This window comes from Mandrillus leucophaeus, unplaced genomic scaffold (genome assembly GCF_000951045.1).
Source record: "Mandrillus leucophaeus isolate KB7577 unplaced genomic scaffold, Mleu.le_1.0 Scaffold1005, whole genome shotgun sequence".
In the NCBI taxonomy this organism is placed as follows: domain Eukaryota; kingdom Metazoa; phylum Chordata; class Mammalia; order Primates; family Cercopithecidae; genus Mandrillus; species Mandrillus leucophaeus.
The window spans coordinates 38865-47157 of NW_012098155.1; positions in this window are offsets into that span (position 1 = coordinate 38865).

Consider the following 8293-nt stretch of genomic DNA (forward strand, 5'->3'; position numbering starts at 1 on the left):
CCCACCTCAGCCTCCCAAGTGGCTGGGACTACAGGCATGCGCCGCCCCACCCAGCTCATTTTTGCATTTTTTGTAGAGATGGGATTTCACCATGTTGTCCAGGCTGGTTTTGAACTCCTGGGCTCAAGTAATCCACCCTACTCGGCTTCCCAAAGTACTGGGATTACAGGCGTGAGCCACCGTGCCCAGCCTCAATGCAGCTTTTAATTGGTGTATAACATAGAGCATCAATGTTGGCTATCTTCTAAGCAGCCTCTACGAGGCCTGCGCTCCCTGGAATTAAAGCAGCCTTTAGTTGGAAGGTCCCAGACAAGGTAACACTGTTAGCTCCTATTTTTCAGAGTTTTGTATCAGAAAAGCGTCATAAAAACATATGCCTTTGTAAGACCTCACACCCACCACTTCTTCAACTCACTGAGAATCTGCTTGTTGGGACTAACTTCTCAGGTGGCACCAAGGGAAAATATGAAAGATAATGGGGAGTCACCAGTGGTGGGAGCAGAGAGGAGATGTGTGCTGGCTGTTTCCTTTGCTCTCTTCAAGGGAGCAGATATTCATATGGAGCCTTGCTTTTCATGGAGTGTGGGGAGCAGCTTCCTTTACACTTCCCAGTGTGTACAGAGGACATGTCCCGGTGTGTGCCTTGCACACATTCCCGGTGCCATGGTTTGAGGTGATATAAATTCTGCCAGGCCCAGGGCTGTGGTACTATTAGGCCCTGAATAATGTCTGTTGAGTGTGGATGGATGGAATGAGCTGCTTATGATTGAAATTCCAGGGAGGAGTGATTAATCACACCTCAGGGTCACTCTATCCATCCACCAGTTGATTAAGTTATTATTGAACACCTATGCTAGGACCCATGACATCCCAGAGAGCTGTGGGGGCCCCAGGAGAAGCATGGACTGTCCGTGCTTATAAATGGTTGTTTGCATTCCAGAAACTTACCTCTAGGTTGATGATTTCAAATGAAAACCTAACGTTCAGTCTTCAGACTAATCCAGATTTCACCTTACGTAGTAAGGAACAGGATCAATATTTCTGCAGCTGTCCTATCTCCACATAAAGTTGTGCTCATCTAATATGCCTTCTTGAAAACAACCAACCAACAAAAATCCCCTTGTGCCCACACATCTCCCTAGTTCCTGCCTTCTTCCTGCCTGCTTTCCACAGCCACACTTTCCTAAGCAGTGTTTGAAGTGGCAGCAACTCAGCGTCACCAAATTCAGGGGGCATTTTTCATTCTGCATGATATTCATCTTCCTTAGCAGTGTCTGGCAGCCATGTCTCCATCTTTAAACATTCAGTCCCCCTGGCTTTCCTGACCCCACACCCTCTGGTTTTCCCCTGCCCTGTGTCTTTGCTAGTCTTCAGCCTCCTTTTTCTGTGCTGCTTTCGCTACTCATTCCTTGAAGGTTGGTGACCCTAAGGACTGTGTCCTCCATCTTGTCTCACTCTTCATTCTCCCACCTGCCCAGGGTTTCATTTACCATTGATGTTTCCAGAACCTTCAAATTCCTCTTCTGAGAACCAGTCCTCAACATCCAACTGCTCTGGATGTCCTATAGGGACTTTTCTTAGTCTGTTTTGTGTTGCTATCAAGGAATACCTGAAGTTGGATAATTTATAAAGAAAAAAGATTTATTTGGCTCATGGTTCATCTGGCCAAAAGATTGGGTACCTGGTGAAAGCCTCAGGCTGCTTCCACTTGTGGCAGAAGGCAAATGAAAGCAGGTGTGTACAGAGATCACACAGCAGGAGAGGAAATGAGAGGGTTGGGAAGTACTAGGCTCTTTACAACAACCAGCTCTCATCGGGAACTCATAGAGTGAGAATTCACTCATTATTGCAAGGACAGCATCGAGCCATTCATGAGGGATCCGCTCCCATGACCCAAATGCCTCCCATTAGGCCCCACTTCCCAGTACCACCACATTGAGGATCAAATTTCAACATGAGATTTGGAGAGGTCAAACCTAACTATAGCACACTTCAAATGGTGGCCCATGCTGAGTTCTTTTCTTTCACCTCTAAAAATGTTTTTCCTCCCAATGCTGCTGCTCATTCCAGTAAATCATTCACACTGACGTTCAAGATTTCTAAGAGTAATGCTCGTACCCTCTCATCCAATCAGTTACTAAGTTATGTACATGGTACATCCTAAGTATTTTTCAAATCCATCAAAATGACTCCATCATATTCTGCCCCAACTACCTGTCCTGACCACCACCATCTCTTGTCTGGGACACTACAAAGAAAGGTAGGGCCAAAGGATTACTCTTCTACTTCAGCTTTGATTATTCTTCTTCAGGGCTGTCTTCCTAGAATCCCAGACCCCAAACTCTGACCATACGTTTTTCATGCATAATATCAACGTTCTCCTTCATAACAACATATGTTTTCTGCACTAGCCTATAAGCTTCACGCAGGTGTCTTTCTTCTGTATACCCCACCAGCACTGCCACATGGGACTCAGTATATAATACATGCTGAATGAGTGAGTAAATAAACACATGACCTGCATTTTGCTTGGGAATCACAGAAACTATCTGTCACTGTTGTAGCCTTGGCTTCTGCAGGGGCAAGTCTGTGTCATTCGCTCCAAGAATGGGGGTTGAGGGGGCTAGGGGAGATGCACAAAGGACAAGATTCTTGGGATTAGTAGCAGGAATGGAGATTTGGGGAAGGAATGGAGTACAGTATGGGGACCCTGGGGGCTTGGAAAGCAGGCTGATAACTTAGGGAATTTTGAGGCACCCAGGAGGGATCTGGGAGGCACTGTGTTGGAGAAGAGGGAACTATGGGGTGAGGAGGAAAGTTCCCAAGTAGGGTCTGTCTTCCCCTCCTCTCTTGCCCTTCTCTGCTATTGCTGTGGTCACCTAGAGAGTGGGTGTAATGAGAAATGGAAATAAGAAAGGAGGGAAAGTGCTGTCTTCTGGCAGTGATGCCGTAAAGCTCCTCATCAGGCCCCCTCAGAGCACCCCCTTCTGCCACTGGAGAGAGGGGAGCCCTGCTAGGGTTCTGGAGTGGGGACATCAGGAGTTGCAGAGGGTTTTTTGCAGTACCTGGGTACAGGTGACCTTTCCTTCCCTTCTCATAACACTGGCCAGCCTTTTCCTGCAGCTTTTCCTTTACCCCTTGTACTGTGACAGTGGGAAACAGTAGGAGGAAGCTCCAGTGAGGCATTTTGTGTGTGTGTGTGTGTGTGTCTGTGTGTGTCTGTGTGTGCACATGTGTGCTTGTGCTGTTGCAACGAAAAGACCATAGACTGGTGGCTTAACAGAAATTTATTCTCACAGTTCTGGAGGTTAAAACCTCAAGATCAGGGTGCCAGCATGACTGGTTTCTGGTGAGGGCCCTCTTCCTGATCTGCAGATGGCCATCTTCTCACTGTATCCTCACATGGCAGAGAAGAGAAGCTTGCTCCTTAGTGTCTTTCCTTATGAGGGCACTGATTCCATTTATGAGGGCTTCACTCTGATGATCTAATTACCTCCCAAAGACACCACCTGCTAATGCCATCACAATGGGGATTAGGACTTTAATATGTGAATTTAGGGGAGGGCACAAACATTCAATCCATAGCAGTGTGTATCCCAGCAAGGGCCAGTGTTGGCCAATCTACCTCCTTCCTCTTTGACCCTACTATGCTTACCCTTCTATTTTGCTTCTCCCTATATTCAGCCTTGGATTATATAGTCACTTAGGTGTTTCGGATTATCTCTCCCGATCTATTGTAAGGTCTTTGCTGGGCCTCCTGCCATGTTTAACTCAGGGCATTGGTGCTCAGAGCTTGGAGAGTTGAGCTGAGTTTGAATTTGCACAGATTCTTCTTTGTCCATGCCCTTTGTGACCAACTGTACTCACCTGTAAGGGACCAGCCAGAGCTGGAGCTTCAGTCTGTGGATGTGCAACAGAGAGATACACTGGGACCAGACCTACTGAACCTGGGGCCTGCTAAACTAGTGTCGAGTCAACACCATTTCTTAGTTACTGGGATGGCTGTTATGGTTTTTCATATTCAGAAATCAGCTCAATGATGGTGATAGCTATGCCTGTGTGGGGAATGACCAAAGGACCAGTTTGTTTTCTCACTCAGCAACAACAAAATTGCACCGTGTGCCAGCCACTGTTCTAGGAATTGGGGGTAAAGTCATGAAAAAGACAAGCTGCCCTATGGAACATTCAAGTGTGGGAAATAGACAATAAGCAAGTAAACAAACGCACAGTGGGCACATTTTCAGTTAATGATGCTAAGAGGCATGGAAAAATTAAGGTAAATAAGGAGAGAGACGATACTGGATCGGCAGGGAGGGCTCATCTGAGGCGGTGTCCTTGAGCAGATTCTTGAATGATGAAGGCACTGCTATGCAAATATCTGAGGAGGAGCTCCCCAGTCAGGGGCTACAGCACGTGCTAAGCCTCTGAGGTGGGAACAGACTTGCTGGGTTTGAGGAACAACAAAGGGTCAAGTGTGGCTGGAGTGGAGTGAGCAGGGGAGCGAGTGGCAGGTTGTGGGGCCCTGGGGCACAGAGGCCAGATCATGTGGGGCCTTAGAGATCATCTGAAGGAGTTTGGGTTTCCTTCTAGGAGAGTGGGAAGATGTTGGAGGGTTAAGCCAAAAACTGACATGATCTAATTTATGTTTCAAAAAGATCACTTTGCCTACTGGTGAAAAATAGCTTAGGGTGGGGTGAAAGTGGGGGGACCAGTTAGGAGGAGACGGGTGGCTCTGGTGGGAGGAGGCAGGGACAGGGGATGAGAGGAGGAGGAAGAGGTGACACTTCAGGGGAAAGGGGTAATTCCTTCCTCCTATGTGAAGCCTGTTCTTTGATGTGGGAGCAGAGGGTTTTCCTGGGACTCGTGGCAGTTTGTCACAGTGATTCTCAAGACCCAGAGATGGCCCCAGGTGTTTCCACCATTTTGCAGTGGGATCCCTCTCTCCATGTGTGCCTGCCAGGTTTCCCCACTACCTGTAGTTTATAGGCTGTGGCTTTTGACCCCTTTGCCTGCTCACCAGTGTGAGAGTGCTGGCTGCAGCATGGTCCGGTGTTCGGCTTTCGGTCTCTCCCATCAGCCTGGGGGTGCCCAGAACATTGTCACGAGGCTCACTGAACTCATCCTGGCACCTCCAGTGCCTGCCATAGTGTTTGACACCTCATAGTAGGCTCTTGATGCATATCTGTTAAGTGAATAAATGGAGAGTTTGCTCCATTGCACCAACTATGTGCTGGTCCCTGTGCAATGGAACAATTTTATGGAGAGATACCCACAGAGATACACACAGAAAAACCAATGGCACAGACACCTACAGCTGCACAGCACTAACTTGAGAAGTGAGGAAAATCCTTCTTCAGGAGCATGGGAGCTTTTATTACTTAGGAGTGGTAATTGCTGACACACAAAATGGTCAGACTTCCCAGAACACGTGGTGTTTCTGGGGATAAAAATTATTGGAGGAAGAGGATTTTTAAAATTTGCAAGCACTGGAGAGTGAAAAGGAAGATCTATTGGTTTAATTTTCAAGGGAGTTTAATTGCTGCTTTTTAAAACTATATGGAGTATTTGAACTGAGAAGGACTGTAGAGATTGTGCAGGTCAAATGCCTCCTCTTACAGGTAATAGTTATTATTTATAAAGTGTTACTCTGTGCCAGAAACTATTTTAAGAGCTTCACATGTATTAACTCATTTAATACTCATAACAGTCCTATGAATTAGATACTATTATTATTATCATTTTCATTTTGTAGATGAACAAACTGAGCCTGTTGAGGTTAAATGGTTTACCGAAGTTTCTGTAGTTTCTTAATAGTCCAGGCTACAGCCCAAGTTCCTTGTTCCTTAATCTACTACTATTTTTACTAAGACACTGGCACTCAATCCCTTGCTGGAAGCAAGGTACAATATTATTTTATCTTTTCTTCAAAATATTAGTTTGCTAAATCAGACTTGTGATAAAACTTGGCACAGTCCAGCTAATAGGAATTGTTGCCAGACTTTGAACAAACACATATGCATGTGCTTGAATTCAGACAACAACCCCTCTGCCTGGGCCGGTGGGGAGGACAACACCCTCTGCCTGGCAAGGGGGAGGGAGGGCTGTGTCCATTCGTCTTGTTCTTGCGGTTAGGGCTGTGGGTGAGGACATTCAGCAAATTGCCCATTCCCTTGTACGTGCACTCAATAAATATTAATTGATGATGATGATGATGATGACAGCTTGTGTTTCTTTTGCGAATGCCAGTACTACCCATTCTCATTCAATTCACCCTCTTTTGTTTGTTAGGGCAAAATTTTTCCAACCTGCTGAGAGTAACAGGTAATTAACACCACTTAATAGCTGTTAAGTAAGATAATCATCTGGGTTTTTTTTTTTTCCTGGAAAAGGTTCTTTAGAAGTTGATGGTGCTGCTGAAGACGCAGGCTTACACCAGCTTCGCTCTGTTAAGGAGCATAGCGGTGCATGAGGTCAACTCCCTCCTCTGGAAACATCAGGCTCCTGTTGCATAAGAGGCCTGGCAGCAGAGCCTCACCTGGGAAACGCGGCTGTAGTGGGCAGTGAAAGTGGGAGGTGTGGCCCTGGGGACTTGGAACCCTCTTCTCTAAGCAGAGTTGGGCTTCCTTCCCTTCACTCTGGGCTGGGCGGGCACCGTGGGTGGGACAGGTTTGAGAGGAGGGCGGGGCTCTCGGCTGTGCTAAATTCCCAGCCAGCTCTAGGCAGGTGGGGCTGATGTCCAGGCTCATTATCATCTGCCCCATGCTGAGTAACTAAAGGCAGAAGATGACCTGTTTCTGCCCTTGTTCCCCTTCCTGTCACCATGCTCTTCCTTGTCAGGTAAAATCATTTTGACTCTTCTCTGGAAGTCTCCCAGGTTTAAAAAGAGACTGGCAGAAAGCATTTCCAGTTGCCATGTCGTTTGCCTGGAAGATGTATAAGGGATGGCCCACGTGATGGAATGGATGTTTTCTTCCCAGGACATAAAGGAAAAAGTGACTGTCTCAAGCCCCTGAATGAAAGGATGGCTGTGAGTGTCCCTTGGGAGCAACTTTGGCCACCACATTCTGCCTTCCATAGTATAACTCATCCTTTAAATCTCCACTTGAGAGGCGGTCATCTCCAAGGGGCCCTCCTTCATTTCCTCACTCAGAACAACAGTTTCTTTTCTCCTTTCCTCCTGCATCGAGTGCTTATGTGCTGCCTCAGTTTGTCCTCTGGCTTCCGTGTTTGTTGTTCCTAGAACCTGTGTTACACCTGGTCATTTACATTGAGTCTCCCCAGCTGGATGGCTTTGCATTCACCACCTAGTAAGTGCTTCTAATAAATATTTGCTGAATGAGTGTGAAATTTGGGCTCTCCAGCACCGGAACAAGGCCTGTTGAACCCTTAACCCCACTGCCCTCCTCATTCTTGGAACATTCCTTTTGGTGAGTGCATCTCCTTTCAAACAGTCTGAGTCTTTGCCTGATCACTCCCTATAGTCTGGGCATGATTTCTACTCCCGTCATCTCTGGCTCAAAGAAGAAAAGGAGTGGGAAGCTACAAGTGTTAAGAAGCTCTGAATTGCCAGTAAATTGTAGGAGAATTTTGTCCCTTAAAAATGTGGTATTATTTGAGAGAGCGCTTTTATTCTCATCTCCTCCCTGAGTGAAATCTTAGGTAGTTCAGTAATTTAACAAGCGTGTGAGGAAACTGGCAGAGGCTTTTGAAATTCAAGTGTGTCTTGATGCTGTATGAAAACAATTATAAAAGGAAAGCTGGGAGGAGTGGGCAGAGCAAGGCTGGAATCCAAAGGTTTGGTCCTAAAAGGAAGCTGCCACCTTACAGATCTATCAAGTGTCCATTGAGATACCAGGAGGGCCAGAGACAGGTGGAAGGAGCTTGTGAGGCTGAATGAAGAAATGGCCTGTGGAGGGTGGAAAGAATCCGGCCAGAACTGGAGGGGGGATTCTGGAGGTAGAAGGGTGCTGGAGAGCTCACCTCCATCCCAGGAAGATGCCAAAGCCAACCCTCCAAGACTAGAGACCACTGGCCGCAGGGCTGCAAGGCCCAGGGAGCCTCAGGGGTGCTCTCCCACGGGGTGGTGTGTGGGAGAGCCAGGAGCCAGAGACAACTGCTCTTGACTGCAAATGCCGGTTGCCCAGACTTGAGCCCCTGAAGCAGTAGTTGGTGAGCAGGGCTCGGTGAGTACAGGACCGTAATGTGGGAGAAGACCCACAGCCTCTGGGAGGGTTGGGTGGGAGGAGGCCTCACACCAGGGGTTTTAAAAAAGAAGCATCTGCCTCGTGTGCTC